The 15,889-nt window shown below is 45.8% G+C and overlaps 1 pseudogene; it reads right to left on the minus strand.

Annotated features, from left to right (window-relative positions):
* LOC135040589 (arf-GAP with GTPase, ANK repeat and PH domain-containing protein 3-like) overlaps positions 1-15,889 on the minus strand; it is an 81,378-nt pseudogene that overhangs the window by 46,751 nt on the left and 18,738 nt on the right.

Below are 15,889 nucleotides of genomic sequence, written 5' to 3' on the forward strand. Positions count from 1 at the left end.
TGAGTCTTTTATATGGTCTATGGTTAACAGGATCGTGTCTCTGTCTAATGTGTCAATATTTTCTGACAGTTTATCTGACCACGCAGCGGCAGCACTGCACATCCAAGCTGACGCAATAGCTGGCCTAAGTATAATGTCTGTGTGTGTATATACAGACTTCAGGATCGCCTCCTGCTTTCTATCAGCAGGTTCCTTGAGGGCGGCCGTATCCGGAGACGGTAGTGCCACCTTTTTATTCAAACGTGTGAGCGCTTTATCCACCCTAGGAGGTGTTTCCCAACGTGACCTATCCTCTGGCGGGAAAGGGAACGCCATTAGTACCTTCTTAGGAATTACCAATTTTTTATCAGGGAAAGCCCACGCTTCTTCACACACTTCATTTAATTCCTCTGACGGGGGAAAGACTACGGGTAGTTTTTTCTCTCCAAACATAATACCCTTTTTAGTGGTACCTGTATTTATATCAGAAATGTTTAACACCTCTTTCATTGCCTCAATCATACAGTGAATGGCCTTAGTGGGCATCAGGTTTGACTCATCGTCGTCGACACTGGTGTCAGTATCCGTGTCGACATCTGGGTCTGCTTGAGGTAGCGGGCGTTTTAGAGCCCCTGACGACCCATGCGACGCCTGGGCAGGCACGAGCTGAGAAATCGGCTGTCCCACATTTGGCATGTCGTCGATTTTCTTATATAAGGAGTCTATACGTGCACTCATTACTTTCCATAAGCCCATCCACTCAGGTGTCTGCCCCGCAGGGGGTGACATCCCTTCTAAAGGCATCTGCTCCGCCTCCACATCATTATCCTCATCAAACATGTCGACACAGCCGTACCGACACACCGCACACACACAAGGAATGCTCCGAATGAGGACAGGACCCACAAAAGCCCTTTGGGGGGGACAGAGTGAGAGTATGCCAGCACACACCAGAGCGCTATATAATGCAGGGACTAACTAAGTTATGTCCCCTATAGCTGCTTTTTATATTATATATGTATTGTGCCCAAATTTAGTGCCCCCCCTCTCTGTTTTTACCCTGTTCTGAAGTGTAGACTGCAGGGGAGAGCCAGGGAGCTTCCTTCCAGCGGATCTGTGAAGGAGAAATGGCGCCAGTGTGTCTGAGGGAGATAGCTCCGCCCCTTTTCCGCGGCCTATTCTCACGCTTTTTTCTGGATTCTGGCAGGGGAATTTACCACATATATAGCCTCTAGGGCTATATATTGTGGTATTTTTGCCAGCCAAGGTGTTTTTATTGCAGCTCAGGGCGCCCCCCCCCAAGCGCCCTGCACCCTCAGTGACCGGAGTGTGAAGTGTGCATGAGGAGCAATGGCGCACAGCTGCAGTGCTGTGCGCTACCTTGGTGAAGACTGATGTCTTCTGCCGCCGATTTTCCGGACCTCTTCTTGCTTCTGGCTCTGTAAGGGGGACGGCAGCGCGGCTCCGGGACCGAACACCAAGGACTGGGCCTGCGGTCGATCCCTCTGGAGCTAATGGTGTCCAGTAGCCTAAGAAGCCCAATCCGGCTGCAAGCAGGCGAGTTCGCTTCTTCTCCCCTTAGTCCCTCGCTGCAGTGAGCCTGTTGCCAGCAGGTCTCACTGAAAATAAAAAACCTAAAATTATACTTTCTTTCTAAGGGCTCAGGAGAGCCCCTAGTGTGCATCCAACCTCGGCCGGGCACGAAATCTAACTGAGGCTTGGAGGAGGGTCATAGTGGGAGGAGCCAGTGCACACCAGGTAGTCCTAAATCTTTCTTGAGTGCCCAGCCTCCTTCGGAGCCCGCTATTCCCCATGGTCCTTACGGAGTTCCCAGCATCCACTAGGACGTTAGAGAAACAATGTTTAGGATATTTTATGAAATGAGATGCAGTAGAGGAGGAGAATGAGAAGAGTGTGGATTTATGAAATGAGATGCAGTAGAGGAGAATGGGAATAGTGGATTTATGAAATGAGATGCAGTAGAGGAGGAGAATGAGAAGAGTGTGGATTTATGAAATTAGATACAGTAGAGGAGGAGAATGAGAAGAGTGTGGATTTATGAAATGAGATGCAGTAGAGGAGGAGAATGAGAAGAGTGCGGATTTATGAAATGAGATGCAGTAGAGGAGGAGAATGAGAAGAGTGTGGATTTATGAAATGAGATGCAGTAGAGGAGGAGAATGAGAAGAGTGTGGATTTATGAAATGAGATGCAGTAGAGGAGGAGAATGGGAATAGTGGATTTATGAAATGAGATGCAGTAGAGGAGAATGGGAAGAGTGGATTTATGAAATGAGATGCAGTAGAGGAGGAGAATGAGAAGAGTGTGGATTTATGAAATGAGATGCAGTAGAGGAGGAGAATGAGAAGAGTGTGGATTTATGAAATGAGATGCAGTAGAGGAGAATGAGAAGAGTGTGGTTTTATGAAATGAGATGCAGTAGAGGAGGAGAATGAGAAGAGTGTGGATTTATGAAATGAGATGCAGTAGAGGAGGAGAATGAGAAGAGTGTGGATTTATGAAATGAGATGCAGTAGAGGAGGAGAATGAGAAGAGTGTGGATTTATGAAATGAGATGCAGTAGAGGAGGAGAATGAGAAGTGTGAGGATTTATGAAATGAGATGCAGTAGAGGAGGAGAATGAGAAGAGTGTGGATTTATGAAATGAGATGCAGTAGAGGAGGAGAATGAGAAGAGTGTGGATTTATGAAATGAGATGCAGTAGAGGAGGAGAATGGGAATAGTGGATTTATGAAATGAGATGCAGTAGAGGAGAATGGGAAGAGTGGATTTATGAAATGAGATGCAGTAGAGTAGGAGAATGAGAAGAGTGTGGATTTATGAAATGAGATGCAGTAGAGGAGGAGAATGAGAAGAGAGTGGATTTATGAAATGAGATGCAGTAGAGGAGGAGAATGAGAAGAGTGTGGATTTATGAAATGAGATGCAGTAGAGGAGAATGGGAATAGTGGATTTATGAAATGAGATGCAGTAGAGGAGGAGAATGAGAAGAGTGTGGATTTATGAAATGAGATGCAGTAGAGGAGAATGGGAATAGTGGATTTATGAAATGAGATGCAGTAGAGGAGGAGAATGAGAAGAGTGTGGATTTATGAAATGAGATGCAGTAGAGGAGAATGGGAAGAGTGGATTTATGAAATGAGATGCAGTAGAGGAGAATGGGAAGAGTGGATTTATGAAATGAGATGCAGTAGAGTAGGAGAATGAGAAGAGTGTGGATTTATGAAATGAGATGCAGTAGAGGAGGAGAATGAGAAGAGTGTGGATTTATGAAATGAGATGCAGTAGAGGAGGAGAATGAGAAGAGAGTGGATTTATGAAATGAGATGCAGTAGAGTAGGAGAATGAGAAGAGTGTGGATTTATGAAATGAGATGCAGTAGAGGAGAATGGGAATAGTGGATTTATGAAATGAGATGCAGTAGAGTAGGAGAATGAGAAGAGTGTGGATTTATGAAATGAGATGCAGTGGAGGAGAATGGGAAGAGTGGATTTATGAAATGAGATGCAGTAGAGGAGGAGAATGAGAAGAGTGTGGATTTATGAAATGAGATGCAGTAGAGGAGAATGGGAAGAGTGGATTTATGAAATGAGATGCAGTGGAGGAGGAGAATGAGAAGAGTGTGGATTTATGAAATGAGATGCAGTAGAGTAGGAGAATGAGAAGAGTGTGGATTTATGAAATGAGATGCAGTAGAGGAGGAGAATGAGAAGAGTGTGGATTTATGAAATGAGATGCAGTAGAGGAGGAGAATGAGAAGAGTGTGGATTTATGAAATGAGATGCAGTAGAGGAGGAGAATGAGAAGAGTGTGGATTTATGAAATAAGATGCAGTAGAGGAGGAGAATGAGAAGAGTGTGGATTTATGAAATGAGATGCACTAGAGGAGAATGGGAAGAGTGGATTTATGAAATGAGATGCAGTAGAGGAGGAGAATGAGAAGAGTGTGGATTTATGAAATGAGATGCAGTAGAGGAGGAGAATGAGAAGAGTGTGGATTTATGAAATGAGATGCAGTAGAGGAGGAGAATGAGAAGAGTGTGGATTTATGAAATAAGATGCAGTAGAGGAGGAGAATGAGAAGAGTGTGGATTTATGAAATGAGATGCAGTAGAGGAGAATGGGAATAGTGGATTTATGAAATGAGATGCAGTAGAGGAGGAGAATGAGAAGAGTGTGGATTTATGAAATGAGATGCAGTAGAGTAGGAGAATGAGAAGAGTGTGGATTTATGAAATGAGATGCAGTAGAGGAGGAGAATGAGAAGAGTGTGGATTTATGAAATGAGATGCAGTAGAGGAGGAGAATGAGAAGAGTGTGGAATTATGAAATGAGATGCAGTAGAGGAGAATGGGAAGAGTGGATTTATGAAATGAGATGCAGTAGAGTAGGAGAATGAGAAGAGTGTGGATTTATGAAATGAGATGCAGTAGAGGAGGAGAATGAGAAGAGTGTGGTTTTATGAAATGAGATGCAGTAGAGTAGGAGAATGAGAAGAGAGTGGATTTATGAAATGAGATGCAGTAGAGGAGGAGAATGAGAAGAGTGTGGATTTATGAAATGAGATGCAGTAGAGGAGGAGAATGAGAAGAGTGTGGATTTATGAAATGAGATGCAGTAGAGAAGGAGAATGAGAAGAGTGTGGATTTATGAAATGAGATGCAGTAAAGGAGGAGAATGAGAAGAGTGTGGATTTATGAAATGAGATGCAGTAGAGGAGGAGAATGAGAAGAGTGTGGATTTATGAAATGAAATGCAGTAGAGGAGGAGAATGAGAAAAGTGTAGATTTATGAAATGAGATGCAGTAGAGGAGGAGAATGAGAAGAGTGTGGATTTATGAAATAAGATGCAGTAGAGGAGGAGAATGAGAAGAGTGTGGATTTATGAAATGAGATGCAGTAGAGGAGAATGGGAATAGTGGATTTATGAAATGAGATGCAGTAGAGGAGGAGAATGAGAAGAGTGTGGATTTATGAAATGAGATGCAGTAGAGGAGAATGGGAAGAGTGGATTTATGAAATGAGATGCAGTAGAGTAGGAGAATGAGAAGAGTGTGGATTTATGAAATGAGATGCAGTAGAGGAGGAGAATGAGAAGAGTGTGGATTTATGAAATGAGATGCAGTAGAGGAGGAGAATGAGAAGAGAGTGGATTTATGAAATGAGATGCAGTAGAGTAGGAGAATGAGAAGAGTGTGGATTTATGAAATGAGATGCAGTAGAGGAGGAGAATGAGAAGAGTGTGGATTTATGAAATGAAATGCAGTAGAGGAGGAGAATGAGAAAAGTGTAGATTTATGAAATGAGATGCAGTAGAGGAGGAGAATGAGAAGAGTGTGGATTTATGAAATAAGATGCAGTAGAGGAGGAGAATGAGAAGAGTGTGGATTTATGAAATGAGATGCAGTAGAGGAGAATGGGAATAGTGGATTTATGAAATGAGATGCAGTAGAGGAGGAGAATGAGAAGAGTGTGGATTTATGAAATGAGATGCAGTAGAGGAGAATGGGAAGAGTGGATTTATGAAATGAGATGCAGTAGAGTAGGAGAATGAGAAGAGTGTGGATTTATGAAATGAGATGCAGTAGAGGAGGAGAATGAGAAGAGTGTGGATTTATGAAATGAGATGCAGTAGAGGAGGAGAATGAGAAGAGAGTGGATTTATGAAATGAGATGCAGTAGAGTAGGAGAATGAGAAGAGTGTGGATTTATGAAATGAGATGCAGTAGAGGAGGAGAATGAGAAGAGTGTGGATTTATGAAATGAAATGCAGTAGAGGAGGAGAATGAGAAAAGTGTAGATTTATGAAATGAGATGCAGTAGAGGAGGAGAATGAGAAGAGTGTGGATTTATGAAATAAGATGCAGTAGAGGAGGAGAATGAGAAGAGTGTGGATTTATGAAATGAGATGCAGTAGAGGAGAATGGGAATAGTGGATTTATGAAATGAGATGCAGTAGAGGAGGAGAATGAGAAGAGTGTGGATTTATGAAATGAGATGCAGTAGAGGAGAATGGGAAGAGTGGATTTATGAAATGAGATGCAGTAGAGTAGGAGAATGAGAAGAGTGTGGATTTATGAAATGAGATGCAGTAGAGGAGGAGAATGAGAAGAGTGTGGATTTATGAAATGAGATGCAGTAGAGGAGGAGAATGAGAAGAGAGTGGATTTATGAAATGAGATGCAGTAGAGTAGGAGAATGAGAAGAGTGTGGATTTATGAAATGAGATGCAGTAGAGGAGAATGGGAATAGTGGATTTATGAAATGAGATGCAGTAGAGTAGGAGAATGAGAAGAGTGTGGATTTATGAAATGAGATGCAGTGGAGGAGAATGGGAAGAGTGGATTTATGAAATGAGATGCAGTAGAGGAGGAGAATGAGAAGAGTGTGGATTTATGAAATGAGATGCAGTAGAGGAGAATGAGAAGAGTGTGGATTTATGAAATGAGATGCAGTAGAGGAGGAGAATGAGAAGAGTGTGGATTTATGAAATGAGATGCAGTAGAGGAGGAGAATGAGAAGAGTGTGGATTTATGAAATGAGATGCAGTAGAGGAGAATGAGAAGAGTGTGGATTTATGAAATGGGATGCAGTAGAGGAGGAGAATGAGAAGAGTGCGGGTTTGTGAAAAGAAATGAAGAGAAGGTGGCAGAGGGTTCAAGGAAGGTATTTGTCTGGTTACTGGCTGAGAATACCATTTTGTGGCAGATCTGATCACCCTGGTCCTTATGTAGGAAACAAGGCCTTTGGCACTACTGATGGTCAGTGGGTTGGGTGCAGGAGAGGGGAAAACAAATTAAGGTGTAATAAGGAGGCATTTGGGATTTGATGCCTGAGCAGAGATGAGATTGGAAAATAAGATTTTAAATCTACCGGTAAATCTTTTTCTCCTAGTCCGTAGAGGATGCTGGGGACTCCGTAAGGACCATGGGGATAGATGGGCTCCGCAGGAGACATGGGCACTAAAAAAGAACTTTAGGTGTGGGTGTGCACTGGCTCCTCCCTCTATGCCCCTCCTCCAGACCTCAGTTAGAGAAACTGTGCCCAGAGGAGACGGACAGTACGAGGAAAGGATTTTTGTTAATCCAAGGGCAAGATTCATACCAGCCCACACCATTCACACCGTATAACTCGGGTAATACGAACCAGTGAACAGCATGAAACAACACAGCATCAGTCAGAGACTGAACAAAACTGTAACATAACCCTTATGTAGCAATAACTATATAACACAGACAAAAAACAGGTGGGTGTACTTAACACCAAAATCCCAGGCGCAAATTTCTATAGATAATTTTTTAATTCACTTGTGTTAGGTAGACACTAGCTGCACAAACTCAGGCTTTGCAAATGCCTGAAGATAATTTAAAATAAAGAAAAAATGTGTCTATGCGCTTCAGTGACTCCAAACACAGTGATAGTAAAAATGTTTGCCTTTACTAAAAAACCAAGAGACTTGTTGAATTATTTTCTTTTACTGAAAACAAATATAATACATAAAATATAACAAATATAAAAATACTTTGTAAAAATGCACAATAACATGTATCAGCTCAAAATAGCTATTTTGTTTCAACCAATTGCAGTCCTTATTGCAAGTGATAATAAACTAAAAAGCCACTCAGATTAATTGATTTCACCAATAAGCCTACATAAATATCTATTTAGTAGGGAACATTAATCAGATGTTTCAGTTGCCGTTATTGCCACATAACTCTCAATATTCTGTGTCGTTATATATGTAATAAAATACCATATAAAAATTAGATGTTTAAATAAAAATCTCCACTTTTCCTTACACTGGCGTCCCAGTGCAGGACTAGTCCTCTGTAATCTGTTTTGCCCGATAACTATATACAAGTCTTGCAGAGTAAGTCAGCACTGGGACGGGCGCCCAGCATCCTCTACGGACTAGGAGAAAAAGATTTACCGGTAGGTTTAAAATCTTATTTTCTCTTACGTCCTAGAGGATGCTGGGGACTCCTTAAGGACAATGGGGATTATACCAAAGCTCCCAAATGGGCGGGAGAGTGCGGATGACTCTGCAGCACCGAATTGAGCAAACAGGAGGTCCTCTTCAGCCAGGGTATCAAACTTGTAAAACTTTGCAAAGGTGTTTGAACCCGACCAAGTAGCTGCTCGGCACAACTGTAATGCCGAGACGCCTCGGGCAGCCGCCCAAGAAGAGCCCACCTTCCTAGTGGAATGGGCCTTAACCGATTTTGGTAACGGCAATCCAGCCATAGAATGAGCCTGCTGAATTGTGTTACAGATCCAGCGAGCAATAGTCTGCTTAGAAGCAGGTGCGCCAACCTTGTTGGCTGCATACAGGACAAACAGTGCCTCTGTTTTTCTGACCCGAGCCGTTCTGGCCACGTAAATTTTCAAAGCCCTGACTACATCAAGGGACTCAGAATCCTCCAAGTCTCGCGTAGCCACAGGCACCACAATAGGTTGGTTCATATGAAAAGATGAAACCACTTTTGGCAAGAATTGAGGACGAGTCTGCAATTCTGCTCTATCCACATGGAAAACCAGATAGGGGCTTTTGTGAGACAAAGCCGCCAACTCCGACACTCGCCTAGCCGAAGCCAAGGCTAACATAACCACTTTCCAAGTGAGATACTTTAATTCCACCTTTTTAAGTGGTTCAAACCAGTGGAACTTAAGGAAACTTAACACCACGTTAAGGTCCCAAGGCGCCACCGGAGGTACAAAAGGAGGCTGAATATGCAGCACTCCCTTCACAAAAGTCTGTACTTCTGGAAAAGAAGCTAATTCCTTCTGAAAGAAAATGGATAGGGCCGAAATCTGAACCTTAATGGAGCCTAATTTTAGGCCCAAATTCACTCCAGTTTGTAAGAAGTGAAGGAAACGGCCCAGATGGAATTCTTCCGTAGGAGCATTCCTGGCCTCACACCAAGAAACATACTTCCGCCATATACGGTGATAAAGTTTAGCTGTCACGTCCTTCCTAGCCTTTATCAGAGTAGGAATGACCTCATCCGGAATGCCCTTTTCCGCTAGGATCCGGCGTTCAACCGCCATGCCGTCAAACGCAGCCGCTGTAAGTCTTGGAACAGACAGGGCCCCTGCTGCAACAGGTCCTGTCTTAGCGGAAAGGGCCACGGATCTTCTGTGAGCATTTCCTGCAGATCCGGATACCAGGCCCTTCGCGGTCAGTCTGGAACAATGAGAATTGTCTGTACTCCTCTTTTTCTTATGATTCTCAACACCTTGGGGATGAGAGGAAGAGGAGGAAACACATAGACCGACTGGAACACCTACGGTGTCACCAGGGCATCCACTGCCACCGCCTGAGGGTCTCTGTAGTTTTTTGTTGAGGCGGGACGCCATCATGTCTATTTGGGGCAGTCCCCACCGACTTGCAATCTGTGTGAAGACTTCCTGATGAAGTCCCCACTCTCCTGGCTGTAGATCGTGTCTGCTGAGGAAGTCTGCTTCCCAGTTGTCCACCCCCGGAATGAACACTGCTGACAGTGCGCTGACATGATTTTCCGCCCAGCGAAGAATCCTGGTGGCTTCCGTCATTGCCACTCTGCTCCTTGTGCCGCCTTGGCGGTTTACATGAGCCACTGCGGTGATGTTTTCTGACTGAATCAGAACCGGTAGATCGCGAAGCAAAGTATCCACTTGACGAAGGGCGTTGTATATGGCCCTCAGCTCCAGGACGTTGATGTGAAGACAAGCCTCCTGGCTTGACCAAAGACCTTGGAAGTTTCTTCCCTGTGTGACTGCTCCCCAACCTCGGAGGCTCGCGTCCGTGGTTACCAGAATCCAATCCTGAATGCCGAACTTGCGACCCTCTAGAAGGTGAGCACTCTGCAGCCGCCACAGGAGAGATACCCTGGCCCTGGGGGACAGGGTGATCAACTGATGAATCTGTAGATGTGACCCGGACCACTTGTCCAGTAGGTTCCATTGGAAAGTCCTCGCATGGAACCTGCCGAAGGGAATGGCCTCGTAAGACCCCACCATCTTTTCCAGGACTCGAGTGCAGTGATGCACTGACACCTGTTTTGGCTTCAATAGGTCCCTGACCAGAGTCATGAGTTCCTGGGCCTTTTCTATCGGAAGATAAACCCTTTTCTGGTCCGTATCCAGAATCATGCCTAAGAAGGTCAAACGAGTCGTAGGAACCAACTGTGACTTTGGGATATTGAGAATTCAGCTGTGTTGCTGCAACACCTTAATTGAAAGTGACACGCTGTTCAACAACTGCTCTCGTGATCTCGCTTTTATGAGGAGATCGTCCAAGTACGGGATAATTATGACACCCTGCTTGCGCAGGAGCACTATCATCTCCGCCATTACCTTGGTGAAAATCCTCGGGGCCGTGGAAAGCCCAAACGGCAACGTCTGAAATTGGTAATGACACTCCTGTACCGCAAATCTCAGGTACGCCTGATGAGGTGGATAAGTGGGAACATGAAGGTATGCACCCTTTATGTCGAGTGATACCATAAAATCCCCCCCTTCTGAGCTGGCGATGACCGCTCTGAGCGATTCCATCTTGAACTTGAACCTTTTCAAGTATAGGTTGAAGGATTTTAAATTTAGAATGGGTCTGACCGAACCATCCGGTTTCGGGACTACAAACAGGGTTGAGTAATACCCCTTCTCTTGTTGAAGCAGGGGAACTTTGACCACCACCTGTTGAAGATACAATTTGTGAATCGCATTTAAAACTATCTCCCTTTCTGGGGGAGAAGCTGGCAGGGCCGATTTGAAAAACCGGCGAGGAGGCACCTCTTCGAATTCCAGCTTGTACCCCTGGGAAACAATTTCTATTGCCCAGGGATCCACCTGTGAGTGAACCCAGATGTGGCTGAAAAGTCGAAGACGTGCCCCCACTGGGGCGGACTCCCTCAGTGGAGCCCCAGCGTCATGCGGTGGATTTTGTAGAGGACGGGGGGGACTTCTGCTCCTGGGAACTAGCTGTGGTAGGCAGCTTTTTCCCTCTGCCCTTACCTCTGGCAAGAAAGGACGGTCTTCGTACTCACTTGTTTCTATTTGACCGAAAGGACTGCATCTGATAATGTGGCGCTTTCTTAGGCTGTGAGGGAATATAAGGCAAAAAATTTGATTTACCTGCCGTAGCTGTGGTAACCAGGTCCGAGAGACCTTCCCCAAACAATTCCTCACCCCTGTAAGGTAAAACCTCCATATGCCTCTTTGAGTCGGCATCACCTGTCCATTGCCGGGTCCATAGGACTCGTCTAGCAGAAATCGCCATAACGTTGACTCTAGAACCCAGTAGGCCAATGTCTCTTTGAGCATCTCTCATATATAAAACAGCATCTTTAATATTACCCAGGGTCAATAACATGGTATCCTTATCCAGGGTATCAATTTCCACCGATAAGGTATCTGTCCACGCTGCTACAGCGCTACAAACCCAAGCCGACGCTATCGCCGGTCTGAGTAAGGTACCTCTTGGGATGGCAGCGCTACCTTTTTGGACAAGCGTGTCAACGCTTTGTCCACCCTTGGGGCGGATTCCCACCGTATCATGTCCTTTGCCGGGAAAGGATGCGCCATAAGAATCCTTTTGGGAATCTGCAGTTTTTTGTCTGGAGATTCCCAAGCCCTTTCACATAACTCGTTCAGCTCATGAGACGAAGGAAAGGTTACCTCAGGTTTCTTTATCTTATACATGTGTACCCTCGTGTCAGGGACAGGGGGTTCCTCTGTGATATGCAAAACATCTTTTATTGCAATAATCATATATTGAATACTTTTAGCCAATTTTGGCTAAACTTTGCATCATCGTAGTCGACACTGGAGTCCGAATCCATGCCGGTATCCGTGTCTACTATTTGGGATAGTGGGCGCTTTTGAGACCCCGAAGGGCCCTGTGACATAGGGGCAGGCAGGGTTTGACACCCTGTACATCCCCTGGACTCAGCTTTGTCCAACCTTTTGTGCAATAAATTCACATTAGCACTTAAAACATTCCACATATCCAACCAGTCAGGTGTCGGTGTTGCCGACGGAGACACCACAGTCATTTGCTCCCACCTCCTCCCTAGGAGAGCCTTCTACCTCAGACATGCCGACACACGCGTACCGACACACCACACACTCAGGGAATCCTCTTATCTGAAGACAGTTCCCCCTTAAGGCCCTTTGGAGAGACAGAGAGAGGTTATACCAGCACACACCCAGCGCTAATGACCCAGGGAAAAAACACACTATATGTTTACCCAGATAGCGCTGTTATCATCTATTTTGCGACTAATTATGTGCCCCCCCCCTTCTTAAAAACTCTCTGTCACCGTGGTAAGCAGGGGAGAGTCCGGGGAGCTTCCTCTCAGCGGTGTGCTGTGGAGAAAATGGCGCTGGTGAGTGCTGAGGAACAAGCTCCGCCCCCTCAGCGGCGGGCTTCGGTCTCGCTGAAAAATTTAAAAAAACTGGCGGGGGTCTCATATATACAGTGCCTTGCCTGTATATCACTATTTAAGCTAGATTTGGAGGTCCTTATTGCTGCCCAGGGCGCCCCCCCTGCACCCTTATAGTGACTGCCGTGTGTGCGCTGTGTGGGAGCAATGACGCACAGCGTTACCTCTATGAAAATCTGAAGTCTTCTGCCGCCTCTGAAGTCTTCTTTCTTCACATACTCACCCGGCTTCTATCTTCTGGCTCTGCGAGGAGGACGGCGGCGCGGCTCTGGGACGAATGACGAGGGTGAGACCTGCGTTCAGTTCCCTCTGGAGCTAATGGTGTCCAGTAGCCTAAGAAACAGAGCCTAACATTAAAGTAGGTCTGTTTCTCTGCCCTCAGTCCCTCGCTGCAGGGAGTCTGATGCCAGCAGGCTCCCTGAAAATAAAAAAACCTAACAAAATACTTCCTTTTCAGGAAACTCAGGAGAGCTCCCTGTAATGCACCCAGTCTCCTCTGGGCACAGTAATAAACTGAGGTCTGGAGGAGGGGCATAGAGGGAGGAGCCAGTGCACACCCATACCTAAAGTTCTTTTTTAGTGCCCATGTCTCCTGCGGAGCCCGTCTATCCCCATGGTCCTTACGGAGTCCCCAGCATCCTCTAGGATGTAAGAGAAATAATGGTTTGGCCATGTACAGAGCCTGGCCACAGGAGTGACAGAAAGATGTATACTGTATGTGAGGACATCATTGGCTGTGCCGTGTTTGATGAAAGGATATGTGCATTATGTAGAGATCCTGGAACCACATTAAGGGCTATTTCTAGGGTTAGGATAAGATGTCGTACAGCAATATCAGGAGAACATAGAGACTGGTGAGAGTAGCAGGGACAGAGAGGTGGGAATGTAGGACACTGGTAGAGTATGATGAGGCTTGGTAGACCTGTGACAGAGAGGTTAGTGTAATGGTGTAGAGTGTGCAGGAGAACATAGAGACTGGTGAGAGTAGCGAGGGCAGAGAGGTGGGAATGTAGGACATTAGTCAGAGTGTGAGGAGGCTTGGTAGACCTGTGACAGAGAGGTTAGTGTAATGGTGTAGAGTGTGCAGGAGAACATAGAGACTGGTGAGAGTAGCGAGGGCAGAGAGGTGGGAATGTAGGACATTAGTCAGAGTGTGAGGAGGCTTGGTAGACCTGTGACAGAGAGGTTAGTGTAATGGTGTAGAGTGTGCAGGAGAACATAGAGACTGGTGAGAGTAGCTGGGACAGAGAGGTGGGAATGTAGGACATTAGTAGAGTATGATGAGGCTTGGTAGACCTGTGACAGAGAGGTAAGTGTAATGGTGTAGAGTGTGCAGGAGAACATAGAGACTGGTGAGAGTAGCGAGGGCAGAGAGGTGGGAATGTAGGACATTAGTCAGAGTGTGAGGAGGCTTGGTAGACCTGTGACAGAGAGGTTAGTGTAATGGTGTAGAGTGTGCAGGAGAACATAGAGACTGGTGAGAGTAGCAGGGACAGAGAGGTGGGAATGTAGGACACTGGTAGAGTATGAGGAGGCTTGGTAGACCTGTGACAGAGAGGTTAGTGTAATGGTGTAGAGTGTGCAGGAGAACATAGAGACTGGTGAGAGTAGCAGGAGCAGAGAGGTGGGAATGTAGGACATTAGGAGAGTATGAGGAGGCTTGGTAGACCTGTGACATAGAGGTTAGTGTAATGGTGTACAATGTGCAGGAGAACATAGAGACTGGTGAGAGTAGCTGGGACAGAGAGGTGGGAATGTAGGACATTAGGAGAGTATGATGAGGCTTGGTAGACCTGTGACATAGAGGTTAGTGTAATGGTATAGAGTGTGCAGGAGAACATAGAGACTGGTGAGAGTAGCGAGGGCAGAGAGGTGGGAATGTAGGACATTAGGAGAGTATGAGGAGGCTTGGTAGACCTGTGACATAGAGGTTAGTGTAATGGTGTAGAGTGTGCAGGAGAACATAGAGACTGGTGAGAGTAGCTGGGACAGAGAGGTGGGAATGTAGGACATTAGGAGAGTATGATGAGGCTTGGTAGACCTGTGACATAGAGGTTAGTGTAATGGTGTACAATGTGCAGGAGAACATAGAGACTGGTGAAAATAGCGGGGGCAGAGAGGTGGGAATGTGGGACATTAGTAGAGTATGATGAGGCTTGGTAGACCTGGGACAGAGAGGTTAGTGTAATGGTGTACAATGTGCTGGAGATCATAGAGACTGGTGAGAGTAGCAGGAGCAGAGAGGTGGGAATGTAGGACACTGGTAGAGTATGAGGAGGCTTGGTAGACCTGTGACAGAGAGGTTAGTGTAATGGTGTAGAGTGTCCAATAGAACATAGAGACTGGTTAGAGTAGCAGGGGGAGAGGTGGAATGTAGGACATTAGTAGAGTGTGAGGTGGATTGGTAGACCTGTGACAGAGAGGTTAGTGTAATGGTGTAAACTAGAGTGTGCATGAGAACATAGAGACTGGTGAGAGTAGCTGGGACAGAGAGGTGGGAATGTAGGACATTAGTAGAGTATGAGGAGGCTTGGTAGACCTGTGACATAGAGGTTAGTGTAATGGTGTAGAGTGTGCAGGAGAACATAGAGACTGGTGAGAGTAGCAGGAGCAGAGAGGTGGGAATGTAGGACATTAGTAGAGTATGAGGAGGCTTAGTAGACCTGTGACAGAGAGGTTAGTGTAATGGTGTAGAGTGTGCAGGAGAACATAGAGACTGGTGAGAGTAGCAGGAGCAGAGAGGTGGGAATGTAGGACATTAGTAGAGTATGAGGAGGCTTAGTAGACCTGTGACAGAGAGGTTAGTGAAATGGTGTAGAGTGTGCAGGAGAACATAGAGACTGGTGAGAGTAGCTGGGACAGAGAGGTGGTAATGTAGGACATTAGTAGAGTATGAGGAGGCTTGGTAGACCTGTGACAGAGAGGTTAGTGTAATGGTGTACAATGTGCAGGAGAACATAGAGACTGGTGAGAGTAGCTGGGACAGAGAGGGGGGAATGTAGGACATTAGTAGAGTGTGAGGAGGCTTGGTAGACCTGTGACATAAAGGTTAGTGTAATGGTGTAAACTAGAGTGTGCATGAGAACATAGAGACTGGTGAGAGTAGCTGGGACAGAGAGGTGGGGATGTAGGACATTAGTAGAGTATGAGGAGGCTTGGTAGACCTGTGACATAGAGGTTAGTGTAATGGTGTAGAGTGTGCAGGAGAACATAGAGACTGGTGAGAGTAGCAGGAGCAGAGAGGTGGGAATGTAGGACATTAGTAGAGTATGAGGAGGCTTAGTAGACCTGTGACAGATAGGTTAGTGTAATGGTGTAGAGTGTGCAGGAGAACAGAGACTGGTGAGAGTAGCGAGGGCAGAGAGTGGGGAATGTAGGACATTAGTAGAGTATGAGGAGGCTTGGTAGACCTGTGACATAGAGGTTAGTGTAATGGTGTAGAGTGTGCAGGAGAACATAGAGACTGG

This window comes from Pseudophryne corroboree, unplaced genomic scaffold, assembly GCF_028390025.1.
Source record: "Pseudophryne corroboree isolate aPseCor3 unplaced genomic scaffold, aPseCor3.hap2 scaffold_746, whole genome shotgun sequence".
In the NCBI taxonomy this organism is placed as follows: Eukaryota; Metazoa; Chordata; class Amphibia; order Anura; family Myobatrachidae; genus Pseudophryne; species Pseudophryne corroboree.